This window comes from Scomber japonicus, chromosome 1, assembly GCF_027409825.1.
Source record: "Scomber japonicus isolate fScoJap1 chromosome 1, fScoJap1.pri, whole genome shotgun sequence".
In the NCBI taxonomy this organism is placed as follows: Eukaryota; Metazoa; Chordata; class Actinopteri; order Scombriformes; family Scombridae; genus Scomber; species Scomber japonicus.
In genome coordinates, this window is record NC_070578.1 from 10,405,046 (window position 1) to 10,419,358 (window position 14,313).

Genomic DNA, 14,313 nt, shown 5'->3' on the forward strand with positions numbered 1-14,313 from the left:
TATTTATTTGACTGTTTTTCATGGTTGTGTTGCCATTTCTTTCCCCTGTCTGCCTTGCTTTAATCACTGAGGTGATAAAAATCAGAAGAAGGTTAAGTTTACAATAAAAGTATTTAAATTGAATATTTTCTTCCCCTGGTCCTTATTTTAAATATGTAATTAAAAACGACATATCGCCCAGCCCTAGTCTGAAACAAACAAAACAAGCTAAATATTCAGTGAATAAGCAAGAAGTCAATAATACCAGCAGAATGTCTTTAGAATGTATCTGCCCATGGCTATTAAAACTACAAAGGCAACACCCTTTAGGAGATGGATCCCTCACATGCAGAGACATCTCAATGGGGAATATAGGCATATTGTGAGGCCAATGCGTGCTATTGACAAGGAAATGAACTTCAGCTACTTATGCATGTCCACACACAGCATGGCGCTAGGCATGGCAAGGCAAATTTATTTGTATAGCACATTTCAAGAACAAGGCAATTCAAAGTGCTTTAAATAAAACATAAAATGCATTTAGACAGGATATAAAAGCAACACATGGTAAAATAAAAAGATATTTATATACGATTACCTAGTCACATAATACGATTACTTAGTCACAAACATTCAGGGGTGCATGACCAACTTGCAGAGTCTCGGGACACTGCACATCAGAGACACTGCGTCAAGCATGAAGCTACCTTAATACAGTTCATTTATGCAACATGTAATGTGACCAATGTGTGACCTCGCACATTACACAATAAAAAAATATTTGGAGTTTGTAGTGGCAGTGTTACCACATTCATAGCTTTCATTGTTGATAACATTTATTCATCCAGGAAAGGTGTGCTGAGCTCCATGCCCTTTATCTCCACCATGCTCTACGTTGTCTTCACATTCACACCTGGCAGCTGGAGAGCAGAGAGAGTGACTTTACCACTATAAAAATAATGTCATATTTACAGTTTCAGATGTCTTCACCTGCACCTTTACGGTTGTCAGGGCAATTGAGTGAGGAAGGGTGCAATTGGTTGGGTGGTGGTGTTTTGGTATTTGAAATGTCAGAATACACTCTACAGATCTTCTGACATCCCTTAAATGTAGGTGGACAGCATTGTGACCTGCCCACATGACTTCTGGGGGTTTTGCTAATATAAAGTAGGAATGGATGTAACATAAAAAAGGAAGTTAATCTGGTATTATTGCACTATCACAGGATATAATTGCTTCACTAGTTGTTTTGGATTCATAAAGGACCTGTACAACATTTTTCCAAATCTTCCTCTCTGATTGTCAAGCTAGGCTAGTTAACCAATCTAAAGAAGCACACATCCACACACATGAGGAGGAAATTGTTGTAAACAGGCTAACATATAGATGCTAGGGTCTCATTATGATCTGAATGTGTTTTCAGAGGCTGTTCTATGATGAGTAAACTTCTGGAGAAAACACTATTGCTTAGTGGATAATTCACAAAATACTTGATGATGAGAGAAAGGACTAGACAAGTTGCAGTTTATCAGTTAACATGTCTGTCCAGAGTTATAATATTTGTAGTGAAGACTGATTTATTAAGTATATTTTTGGTGAAATGGAAGCCTTCACTGTATTGATATGAATGATTGACTGACAGAGAAACAAGAGGCCCCCTGTCCTGGTTGTCATCCAGGGAGAAGAAGTGAAGAGGGTGGACTCATACAAGTACCTTGGAAAGGCAAAAAAACAAAGAAGCTACAAATTGTAATACATGGAAGCTTCAGAGCAGCACAGAAGATCTATATAATCACCACAGTTTCAAGGTGGGCACCAAAATTAGCATCAGCAATTCAATTTCAGAAGTTCAGAAGTTGACTTTTGACCTTTTGGATATAAACTGTCATCACTTCATTTGAAGAGATTCCCTCAAGGCATTCCTGAGATATCATGTTTATGTTAATCGGATGGACAGACAATCGGAAAACATAATACCTCCTGCCACTGCTGTCGCCAGCATAGAGAAACAAAAATACCACTAAATGCAGGTTTTATATCTTCTCATCAGGCTGCTTTGAATTATTGATAACACAGTACTGTGTGTTTAACAGTTCCTTCTGGGGTTACTTCTAACTATTCGTAACACTTCTTGTCATAAGAAACTACACAAATTACTTAATACCCTAATTTCTGTGTCACAAAAGGCTGCAGTATCATCTCACAAGAAAACGTGTTCCAGGTAATTTACTGTAACAAGATATTGTGCTACTGTAGATCATACCTTGACCTGCAGATCAAGTCACAGTGTACATGTCAGGTAACGTCCTTTATTGGCAAGAAAACTGCGTGGAAAGACAAAAACACTAGAAACCTTTCTATTATATTTTCTTTTGATTTACTCAAGAGAGGAATGGACCTGGGTGAGTCATACTGACACTGACATTTTGAGTGAAGCTGATTATCATGGAAGAAAGAATGACCTTAGACCTGCAACACATCACACAGACACTTATTTTAGCATTTAGTTTTCTTTACACAATATGAGTAAATAACAATCTGCATATAATCGATGTATTTCAGAAAAGATCTTGTATCCAAATAAAACTCAGTTTCCTTCTCTAGTAACAGAAGAACCTTGAGAAATTACATCCTCTAAGCTCACCCACGGCCACCCGACACCTGCTTATAGAGATTACACAACCCATTAACTCCACCTAAAACACTGGGTGCAGCCAGCCTTCAGCCAAGCTCCTTAGAATCTCTCCATTATGGTAGAAACTGCCTTTGAACTGCTGTTAAAACATAATATCTACGTCTGCAGTAAGAATGCCACAAAGAAGCAGGGCATCAGCCATGTTCAAGTGCACAGCCATCACAAATGGACCAATACATCAAGAGACAAAAAGCCCCTCAATGCTGGGACCGGACTGGTGACACGCCGAGTCAGGGAAGTGAATGGACCTGTTATGGCTTCCAAAGGACCCCTGGCCATAAAAATAAGCCATAATAACCATGTGACTGCAGTATGAATGGAAGGATTAATAGGATTAACTTCACAACTCATTAATCGGACTGTCTCCTGCACCCTTACCAATAATCAGCTGAGGATTCCCCAACATGACCACATACTAGATACACAGGACAGACAATGTTTACAGTGTATTTGCGTAAATTGAACACTTAGTGTTTGTAAAAGTGTTGCCTTTGTCTGTGACAAGGTCTCATTTGGGGAAAGACATCCTTGTTTTTGTTTTTGGTAGCACTCAACAGCCTTCCAATACATGATTCAATAGTATCCTCCCTGGATAGAAGTGCATTCAACGTTGGTAAATGCCAGAGTCAAGTAAACACCAGTTTTGGTCCAATATTAAACCTAAGGAACAGTTTCACCAAGATCTCTGAGAATAACATCATATACTGACAGTTAAATCAATTATCCCACAGTTTCTTGGACTTTCCTCCTGTTTATCAAAACTACATGAATCCACAGCCATAATAAAATTGTGTTGACTGACAGTAAGTCCTGCAGCATTTCACTGCACCTTGTGTGTTTATTATCCTACAGGCTCTTAAAAGCTCACAGATAAATTACTAGACAACTCTACCTTGTACATCATATATGAACAGGTAGAAGCAGGGCAAAAAAGAGGCATTTTGTGTAATATTAGTGTAGGAGGAGTGGGCTCCACACATCATTCACCTCTTAAGCTTTCAAGTTGAACACATGCATAAATTACACCAAAGTTACACAATAATGTTGCATGTCATTAACTTATTAATTTACAAGCAGTTCAACTAAAGTTAAAATCAAAAATGTCTACTTTAAAATGCTGTGGTTGGTCCATACGCTTTCACACTATAAACAAATTGCACCAAAGTTAGCTTTGAAACAGACTGAGACCCTCCTTTTCAGGTGGTCTTGGTTTGAGTTCTGGTCTGCACCAGTTGGAGTTTGATTGTCAACTTTCACACCAACCTAAACAAAGCTAACCAGACAAGCAAATGTATCAGAGTCTGTCTGAACTGAACAAAACAGGATAGGGGTGAAAGCACCCTCAGTGTCCACACACTAACCTTTGTGAAATAGACTAATAGCCTCTTTGACAGCAGACATTTTGATTTGTTACAATAGCAAAAGCACTTATGTTATTAATTACATTAACAAAAAGCTTCAGTATGACACTGAAGCAGCTAAATAAAATTCAGACATCACTGACTGTATTATTGACACCTGGGCTTCTCCTATTGTGACATGTCAAATTGTCTCCAGCACCTTCTAGGTTTTTTTATTACTGAATGTTGCAGCAGTTTTTTGCCAACTGTCAAACCATCAATCAATGTTGTCAGTCCCTAATATCTTAAAAATATGAATTGTGTTCATTTCAAATAACACAAGGGTTTTAAACAAAGCACACATGGCATTCACCTGACAAAACAAAAGTCATACTGTTGGTCAAATTCAGCTGAATGTTTTGCACTTCCATTTCTTGCACCACTTCCCACTTTCACATCATGCTCTAACCACATGAGTTAAGGTTCGGTTGTTATGGAAGTACCTAAATTAACCAATAATTCACACAGTGTGACAGAAAATCTTCACAGAGTCAGCTTTTTCAAAATGCTGCAGACCAAACAGAAAAAAACTGCATCTGATCTGATCACATTATAAGGCAAGGCATTGACTTGGTAGTAGGTGTGGTGATAAATGGATAGAAGTGAGTGAAGAGGCTCGTAATGGTATCAACACAATCTGGTTTGTCAGCACCACACCTCAAGACTTCCTGTAATATCTGAGTCACTCCTATCCAAAGGTTGCTCTTTTTAAAGACACATACAATAACTTTTCATTTCATAACTTACCATTATTTTCAAAGACATAGCTCAGGTTACATACCAAGTGATTGCAGTGGCCCAGGCTGAGGGAGGGCACAGAGCATATTATACCTTTCCTAGATAGACTATGTCAGTAAAGGATGGAGTGGTGTCCAGAATCTAGTGAAGAAGACTTGAAATAAAGTTGATTATATTATATGAGCTCAATATGCTCAACAGGCCATGTATAACTCTTCATTGGTTTCATTGCCTTTAAAGCTTTATACTGCAAACCTCCTTGGTTAAAAAAAAAAACCCACTGGCCATTAACTAACATTAAGAACGTCGATGCAAATTGGTGTTACAGGGACAACAATGACCTCGGGCTGCTTCTTCATGAAACCTCTTGTATTTGGCTGCACGTAGAGAGCTGCAGTCAAGGACATGGAGACACCTGTAAAGAGGTACAGAAGCCCAATATAGACCTGAGCTGTCATCCAACACCAGAGCTCCATGACAGCAACAGAGTCAGGACTTAACTCTCAGGTAGGGACTTAACAGGAGTTTGTGCCTCACCTAAAGTATACAGGTGTAGCCCCTCTAACATCAACTATACAGGGACAGTCTGGCCTGAACACTTGGTCACATTTTACTCTTAAATGCATACATAATGGCAAACACAAAGGTAACTCTGTCTTGACATAAAATTTATTATACTGGTTCTCCAACTGTGAGCAATGATATAAAGAGTCTGGCACGTTTAGGGGTTCAATGCTCACTTGGGTTTCTCTTCCTTTAAATGTAAGGCCTTATGGCGCAGTAAGGAGCTTTGGATAAAATCTCCCAACAAATGGTAGGTGAGAGTGTTGGACAGGGCTGTCAGGCTGATTTAAAGCCTGATAAGAGACAGAGACACACGACAACAACAACACACACATTTTAAAATGAAAACAATCTCCATCTAACACAGGCCTTTCAGCAACTTATTGCGGAAATAATCTCCATGCTAGCTAATGCCTGAAAACACATATCACATCATCATTCCCATATACGGATCATGAAACATTTGATGACTAAATTCACCAAGAATTCACCAGTACATTTTTTTGACAGCTACTATTCCTCAAATTACGTTTGGAATCAAAGCATTCAAACGTGGCAAACTGAGGGAGGAGTGAGGCTCTTTGAGGTTTGATGTTTAACTCAGATGTTTGTTTAACCTGTCATGCTTTCTCCTCTGGTTAACCACTAGTTACTGGCCTATAACTACAAGTCCACCGCGCTCGCCTACAGCACCAAACCCCCAGAGAGAGAGAGAGCAAAGTACATCAGCACCGTGTCAAACATGGTGCACGTGCTTCTTTTTTATTGTTCACTATCAGCTCTGCTCTTCTTGGTCACAGCTAAATCAGTCAGGGCTACGTCACCTCATGAACAACGCCGCCACAGTAATTTGGACGCACCATGTTGACCACCGTTTAGATAGTCACGGCTGTTTGATTTAATCAAACCTGGCTATTGTCTCTACGGGCAGATATGAGGCCATCGTGGTGACGCGACCTCACCCCGCCACACAAAAGCCGCCTCTGTGCAGAGCTCCCACACAAACGCTGGCTGACAACACAAGGCCCGGGGATGAAAGAGTCTCCTCAGTGTTTGGTGACAGTTATTACCCTCTCCACTGAAACCAAATACCTGTGGGCCCAGATAGCATTATCTTATTGTGAGGCACACTGGGGGCTTGGCCTGTAATCAGGGCCTAGGCCTTGATCAGCGCTCCTCCCCAGGTTTGATGCCACCCCCTCCACCCATCCCCCACTCTGTTACCACACCACAAGGTAATGGAGGCACTTTGTAGACATTTCAAAGTAAAAAGCACTGCTGCTCTGCATGGTGAAGACTTCAGAGACAACAGGACTTGACTTTTCTTTTTTTTTTAAAAGGGATATTTAGAGAGTGCCATCACTATCTGATGAAATGGCCCGGAAATCTTCTGCAGATAAATACACACACCACATATACACTTTAGCCCATGTATGTTCAACACATCATAACAAGACGGGCAGGGCAATTTCAGCTGCTTGAATCCAGTCATACTTGGCAATCTAGTTCCTGACAATATTCTGATGGGTGATAGCAAAGTGAGCAGTGTGGATTTCAACTCTTTTTCAAGACGCAAAGCAAGAATTTCTCAAAACGGCAAATTCTGCCACTGAACTGTCAACTTGTTGCACTTACTCGTCCAGCCGTGGCGTGTGCGAAAGAACAAATTGATGTTGGAAAATAAGAAAAATAAATAAATAAAGTAGGAGCTGAGTAGTGAGGGAAACGACAAGGAAGATAGCAGTTTTAGAGTTTTAGAAAAGGAAAGTGGCTGTTTGTCGCATTTGAGAGGTAAGACGTTTAACCTGAGAATCCTGAGCAATGCTAACCTCAGTCTCACAGCAGGCTTGATCAGATTAATATTACCTCCACTGTAGTCACGGTTGATGTGCATTGCTGTGACACTGTTACATGAAGTAGAAGTTCATTTCAATTAAGAAACCAACGAAGCAGCAAGAGCAATAAAAGTGTACACATCCACAGACGGTGACTACATAGTGGCTTTGTGGTTTGTATGTATATTTAACAGCAAAAGAGTCCTAGGTTTATATGTCAGCTGTGTTTTCTTGAGCGTGTGTGAAGTTAAGAGGCACAAGTTTGGTCAATCAGAAACTCTAAATTGCCCACAAATATGCATTGTGTGGGATTATCCTGGGATGCACTGGTGACCTCCTTGTGATCTTTCCAAAGAGTTATACTGCAACTAGATGACACACAATGGTCAACGCAATGTCAGTTTCTTTAGAAACTGTTCAAACATTAACATGATTCAGAGAAAACTGAAACTAAACCCACTGCAGAGATTATGGGAACTGAATTGCCTAGGATGTGCTCACTTCCTCCCAAACTGATTCCCTGTTTACATCAGCCCGAAAGAACGCTCGATTTCTCAAACAGGAAATGAATGAAGACACAGCCTTTGAGACTTCTGGTAATTAATACTTGTTGTTGGTCACGTGTATGCTAAACTAGTTCCATTTCTAAATCCGACTGCTGCTAGTCACTGTATGTTGAACCAGGCATATCCATTACACACACACACACTCCCAATCACAATCTCTGGCAACATGACCCAAAAATGAAGGTCATGTGAAAATGTGAGCAAAACAAAAACATAACAAAGTGGAAAAGGCTAGGACATAGACAACTATAAATAAGAAAGCTTTAAAAAAAAATTGGAGGCCATCTTTTTTTTGTTATCACTTAGGGGAACTTAAACTGAGTGGAAACCAAGTTATTATAAAATGATTTGAACTGTAAACACACAAACCCTTTCAGAATCACATCAGCTCTTTCATTACAACCTATGTAGTCTTTTATGCAGTATGGATTAATTCATAGCTTCAAAAACAACTAAATCTGAAGAAATGTGTGCACGGAGATAAAATCTATAATTCCCCATGAGCACAGCACAATTACAATTTCATTTAACTGCAAGCTCTTTGGTCACATGTTGTTATTAAAACCATTAAATGCTACCACTGAGGCAGACGTTGCTAGGCCCAGTAGGTGCATCATAGTCAAACTTTGCCCCCGAGGAATACCATCAAAACAATAACAACGCAGATAAGCTTCGGAACGAACGTGTTACTTCATACATAATGAATCATTTGTTTAGTATGAGTCTTGATGTTTCATTGTTCTCCTAATTCTGTCACCTCAAACTACAGAGCAACTTCAATCGCACTTTGTCGTTTGTCTCAGCTAAGTAAGCAGCAGATGAAGGCATCAATGGAAACCTTACCTGCAGCTTTATTTGATGATGACAGCAGCCAGCAGACTCCTTTAGGTGCACATTAAATTCATTTTAAGTCCATCAGAGGGAGCAGGTGTGTTTACACTATGCAGGTATCCTCAGTAGCAGGCATGCAGAGCTCTCACCACACTGATTAAAGTGAGCTAAATATGGCTTTGTGCTAACACAGACAGTAGGCAGATCAAAGCCCTGATGTCAGAGGGGAGAGGCGGAGCCTGCGGGCCGCAGGTCAGGTGTCTGCTGTAACTGCACTGTTCCAGCTCCCTCTGCTTTCTAAACATGTTGCTCTTTAAAGGTGTTGTAGTTTGGAGTATGTACAGGTAAACATTACAGCTTCCTCTTCATCAACCAATCAAGGGTACAAGGGCTGGGGAGATCATTTTAACTGCTTTAGATATGTATGTATATAATGGGTTTTTAATCGATGACAATGCTTAACAGAATGTTATATTAACGTATGTTAAATCTTCATCTGAAAACTGTGACTATAGCTGACATAAATAAATGTATAATATTTCCCTCAGAAATCTAGTGAAGTATAAATTAGCATAAGATTAAAATACTCACAAGTCCCTCATAATTAAAATAAGGTGCACTTAAATTCAATGTACTTTCCACCACTGCAACTACACTTTTTTGAGGAATGGAGTCTCACATTTTGAAACAGGTGAACAGGACTATAAGTCTACAACCACGCTAGAAGTTCTGTGAGGCTACACTAAAGCACAGTGATATTTGAGTTAAATGCTAACACTAGCAAGCTAACATGCTCACAATGAAAATGCTATCATGCTGATGCTATGCAGGTGTATATAACCATCTTAGTTTACTACACTGGTACACTAAATAACACTGAACAAAAAGTAGAGCTGAGGCTGATGGGAATGTCATTTGTTTTGCATGTATTTGATCCTAAACAAAAGTATTGTACACATTTAAATCCCTGAATTAAGGGATCAGCAATTAGGGATTTCAATTTATCCTGAGGGGTGTAACAAAAATATCTCAACAACACTTAATCCAGTAGATGTTGAGCTATTTCACAGCATAAGTGAAACATTTGACCTGCCTGTGGTGCAGGAGGAAAAATCAATGCATCAACAAAGTCCTCTTGATACCCAGGACATGTGTACTAAAATTGAATGGAAATCCATTAGTCCTTCCAAAACTTGTTGAGACATCTCACACCCACACAAAGAAAAAAAAAGTGTTTTTAGCAGCTGCTCAGAAGGGTCTTAGAGGAGTCTGGAAATGTCTTGAAAATGAAACAATCTACTCAAGTTTTTTGTATTTCTTTCAGAGACAGAGCATCTGTTTCTGTGGCTCAAATGTCATCCATGCAAACAACTATGACTGTACAGACATATAGTGTGAGCAAGCAGAACAGCAGCAGTGCCCCATACTGTACTGACACAGGAGCTATCTCAACATTATTTTTATTGGTTTGGCGAGTCTATCCACAGCAGAGGCTTTTGTGCTCATTGCTGAGCGTGAAAGTTTCACACACCAGGCATTCACATCCACTGAGTGAACAGACAAAAGCTCAGAGGCCGTCTTTATACCGAGCATTACATGTACCTTGCATTCAGATGTGTGTGGCTAGATTACATTCACATGTAGGAATTACAAACATCTCCTGTATACACAGTGAAATCAAATTTTAAAAGGCAGAATGTTCACACAACTTCCTCCAAAAGCATGTAAATCCAATAGTAAACACCCAAGCCAGTTTGTACCACATCCATCCTGACAATCCAGTCTGTGCATTGCTGTATTTGAGTCCCACCTCCTCCTTCCCCTTATCTGCTGTTTGCTTTGTGTTCACTTCCTGCTGGATCGATAAACAAAGGTTCTGTCCATACGGAGACTCCTAGCAATTACATTCTGATGTTTACTGCAAAGAAATGCCAGTTTGACCACTTCTGGATGCACTTTCCATCATTGAATACAGTTTATGCATTATGATAATAGTCAATCTAACTATTGAAAACTGCAAAATACCAAAAACTAGCAAAGAATGTCTGTTCAGATTCCTAATCTTGTTTACTTGTTCTCAGATCAGAACTTGATTAAAGATGTTACCATATTTAGACAAGATTATTCAGGCCCAGTCCTTCTTGTGTGGCATCATTTTTGGTATTCATACCAAAACTCAGCCTCATATGACCATCAGTAAACAAAACATGTTATATTATACACAGCCCTACTCTAGTGTGTCTTATAACCATATTTTTTGTAGAAAGTCATATCATGGCAGATCTTTGCAGCCACCACAAGCACAGCAACAATTAACAACAAAGTTCTTGATAACTCCTGGGAGAGAAGAGACACGACTCCAGGTCACAAAGTGCGGACCAGCCGAGGAGATGGCTGCTATTTTGGAACAGTGAGTGCGGCTGCTGTTTGGCGTGCCACGAGGATTCCAGCAATTCCAGTCTTAACAAAAACTAAGTCAAGGCTTTATTGTGAATATCAGCGTGGGGAATTCAGCAGTGGCCCTCCCAGGCACACGAAAACCATCCCCGGGACAGCGCTACATCATGGAATAGTACCTGTAAGACTTCCTCTAATGCTTCCATTCTATAGTAAATGCAGTGTAATTACAAGGCTGACACTGTGCGTATCCTCCATCATCATTAAATTAGGGGGTTTGTGAGGATGAGAAATTGGCTGGGTTCAACTTGGAGCCAGCAGAATCCTCGTGGTAATTTACAGTACTCTAAATGGGAGGCCAAGTCCTCTTTCATTTGACTCTTGTACTGGAGCTAAATACATATTTCTGAGTGGGAAGAGACACAGAGGGAGTAGACTAATAGGCTTTTGGAAGCGTTGTGTAGTCCTCTGCTGATTGCCTCGGCCGTGTGGATGAAAACATAACTGTTTATGAATGTTTACTGATTTTTGGATTGTTGGCAATCTAAGAACTGCAGCTTTGTCTACTGTTGCACTTACAAAAATGCTTATTATTCACATGAATTTGCATATGATTACAATGCATTCATTTAAAAGAAACCCATACTTTGTTTATTGTAAAAAAAAAAAACAACCCCAAATGTTATTTTCCGGTCTTAAAAAGTAGACATTTTTGAGAGTTTCACCTAACAGTGTTAACTTATGCAAACACACACTTATTAGCCTGGTTATGAAGGGTAGAATCTAAATGTCCATCCATCCATCTTCTATCGCTTATACAGGGTTGGGTCGCGGGGGCTACCACATCTAAATGTGGTAGATGAAAGTTACTAATTTGGATGGTTGATGGTTCAAATCCTTGGATTGATTGGGGAAATCTGTCTGGGGAAATGTCTAATACATACTAGAGATGTATGTCAAAGAAGCTAATAAAAAGAATCCAACAACATCCAAGGTTAAAGCTGCTCAATTGTAATGGGAGAGTCCCAGTTTGTATCTGTGCATTGCTATGGATCTTAAATTTCCCCAAAGACATAAAAGTAAAAATTTATCAACCAAAAGTATTTTAAGTACCACTGTAAATCTGACACACCTTTAGGAAGAAGTATTCCCCCATTTATTCTTTTTTTACTCTGTGGACTACAATATGAGGATGGTGAAAACTTGGCCTCAATTCAAAAGGCACCCACACAGATTTACAGGCCAGTCCCACAGGGATAAGCATCCACATGGAGACACATGCGGATCAAGATGACTTTAGATCATTGTGACAAAACATTTGAGGGGTGAAAACTTGTGATTTCGAGCGTCATGTGGAAAAAACTGTGTCCAGCTATTAGCCGTCCTCACTCTGACCGCAATTAAAGACACATTTCTTTGATGAATAATTAGTGTGTTAACGCTGCGGAAAAAAGAGGATCCTCTTTTTATTTCTCACTCATTAAATGAGGCCCAATAACCCTGGAAATGTGGATTATGTGATCCAATGATGCAACTTCTAAGTAACCCTATGGGTGTGTTTCAACATGGGAAACCAGAGGGCAGCCATGTTTATGCGCCTGGTTCTTTGAACATGTGTAAGTGGGTGAGGTCAAGCGAGTGTAAATGAATTAGTAGGCTAGTGTTTTCCCTCACATGTGTGCAGATCCTCCCACCAGAATGGAAAAAATGTATGCAGTGAAATCAACTCTTGCAAACCCTTTTATATAACACTGAAGTCTGTATTGATCAAAAGTGACTGATAATGATCTTATTGTTCTTTATGGAAGTTTTATTTGAGATGTTGTCAGTCAATTCAACACGCTCCAATCTTTAGGCACCAATCCACTGCCATTAAATGTCCAGATATATTGGCCTCTGCTGCTTCCATTCTCTTTTAATCTATCTCTTGAACTTTATGGAAGTGCAACACTAAATCACTGCAGGGTATTACACTCTATCAGTATTTATTATCATAAGATATCACTGCTGCCATAAAATGTAGTTTCACCTCATGTTACGAATTATGATGTCATTTTTCTACAGAATGTTCACAAAAAACAATTAAATGTCACACTATTACTTAACAAATGCTTGAATGACAACTGAAAATGGACTCATTATGCACAATGGCATCAATATGACTTTTAGAAAGAAGTGCTTTGATATAATGTAGATATTTAAAGGTTGTAGATGTCATGTTAGATATTTTATACCATACCTTTACAATAGTTTTTTCCCCATATGTTGTTTAATGAGGCCTATGTACCTTTTAAAACCTCCTATTGAATATCAATGTAGACTTAACATGCGTTGTACGTGCTAACTTGAACATTTAGCATACTTTGTGGGTTTTTTTTAATCCTATAGCATGTGTACGGCCTGTATTAAACTTAAGCTGCTTTTGTGTGGTATCATTTTACACTTCTATGGGACGTCTGTATTCTTCCTCGCTGTCGCTGAGTTCACAGAAACGTGAGAAGTTCCCACATTGACCCAGCGGGGCTCTGAATGAGGATGTCATGGCTACCAAGCAACAAGTTAGAAAAAAACTCATCCTCCCGCAGCCATTAAAGCACTTCTATCAATGTAAAACTCCGCTAAAAGACACAACGTAAAGCCCTTTCATGTGAGCTTCTAACTGGCTACATTGTAAATGAGTCCTCTTACCTCAAGCAGATGGAGCTCAGTGTGAAGCTGGAGCTTTTGGACGCATAATAATCCTCCTAATGGATGAACTTGCAGTGTTTGGAACTGGGCCGAAACGTCCTTTAAAAAAAGCTTTGTACTGCAGAGTGAAATAGAAGAGCGGCGGTGTAGTTTTCCTACTGTGTGTCCCCGGTCAAAAAACAGGACTGCCTGCACTTTTCTTACAGTTGTTAGTGTTTCCCAGGACAACTCAGTAGGCGGAGTCAGCAGCAGGGCTGTTATCAGCACTATTTGCATCGGGTTGTCTTTAAAGGACCGGTATGCGAGATTTAGCGCCACCGAACGGTTGGGTTGAAGATTGCAACCAACTGAATACCCCTTGAAGAACCCATGGAGGAAACTCGGGGGAAAATGCGAAAGGCACTCAGTAGAGCTAATTTAGTTTGTGTGTTCTGTGCCACTGTAGAAACATGGCGGTTTAACATGGTGGGCTCCGTGGAAGAGGACTCACTTCCTTCGTAGGTATTTAACGCTCATTCTACTATGACAAAAACACAATGATTCTTATTTTTAGGTGACTAATGAAAACATGCTTATGAATGTTATATTTCTTTCCGCTAGATGCTACTAAATTCTAAACA

The 14,313-nt window shown here is 39.7% G+C and overlaps 1 protein-coding gene across 2 annotated transcripts in view; it reads right to left on the reverse strand.

Moving 5' to 3' along the window:
* LOC128356189 (A-kinase anchor protein 13-like) overlaps positions 1-8,753 on the reverse strand; it is a 96,168-nt gene extending 87,415 nt beyond the window's left edge. For both annotated transcript variants that reach the window (XM_053316665.1, XM_053316673.1), the window contains exon 1: positions 8,621-8,753. The gene's annotated coding sequence lies outside the window, so the exon portion shown is untranslated. The remainder of the gene's footprint in view (positions 1-8,620) is intronic.
* Between the last annotated feature and the right edge of the window lie 5,560 nt (positions 8,754-14,313).